Source organism: Austrofundulus limnaeus, unplaced genomic scaffold, assembly GCF_001266775.1.
Source record: "Austrofundulus limnaeus strain Quisiro unplaced genomic scaffold, Austrofundulus_limnaeus-1.0 Scaffold662, whole genome shotgun sequence".
NCBI lineage: Eukaryota > Metazoa > Chordata > Actinopteri > Cyprinodontiformes > Rivulidae > Austrofundulus > Austrofundulus limnaeus.
The window spans coordinates 264633-265177 of NW_013953064.1; the positions used below are offsets into that span (position 1 = coordinate 264633).

At 48.1% G+C, this 545-nt stretch overlaps 1 long non-coding RNA gene across 2 annotated transcripts in view; it reads right to left on the minus strand.

Annotated features, from left to right (window-relative positions):
- The window catches only part of LOC106531659 (uncharacterized), a 5685-nt gene extending 5342 nt beyond the window's left edge, over positions 1-343 (minus strand). For both annotated transcript variants that reach the window (XR_001311972.1, XR_001311971.1), the window contains exon 1: positions 225-343. This is a non-coding gene — a long non-coding RNA (uncharacterized LOC106531659). The remainder of the gene's footprint in view (positions 1-224) is intronic.
- Between the last annotated feature and the right edge of the window lie 202 nt (positions 344-545).

Consider the following 545-nt stretch of genomic DNA (forward strand, 5'->3'; position numbering starts at 1 on the left):
AGGCAGAGGCCTGGATCTGATCCAGAAACTGATCCAGAATCAGAACTCTAACCCTCTACAGGAGGCAAAGGTCTGGATCAGATCCAGAAACTGATCCAGAATCAGAACTCTAACCCTCTACAGGAGGCAGAGGCCTGGATCTGATCCAGAATCAGAAATCTAACCCTCTACAGGAGGCAGAGGCCTGGATCTGATCCAGAATCAGGTCTGATTAAAACTCTGACCTTTCTGTTTCAGTGCAGTAAGAAGTACGTCCCCGTCTGCGGGTCCAACGGAGACACGTACCAGAACGAGTGCTTCCTGAGGAGAGCCGCCTGCAAGAAACAGAGGTCCATCAGCATCGTGTCCCAGGGAGCCTGTGACCACGGTAACACACAGTAACACTCAGTAACACACAATAACACTCAGTAACACACAGTAACACTCAGTAACACTCAGTAACACTCAGTAACACACAGTAACACTCAGTAACACACAGTAACACTCAGTAACACTCAGTAACACTCTCACTCAGTAACACTCAGTAACACACAGTAACACTCAGT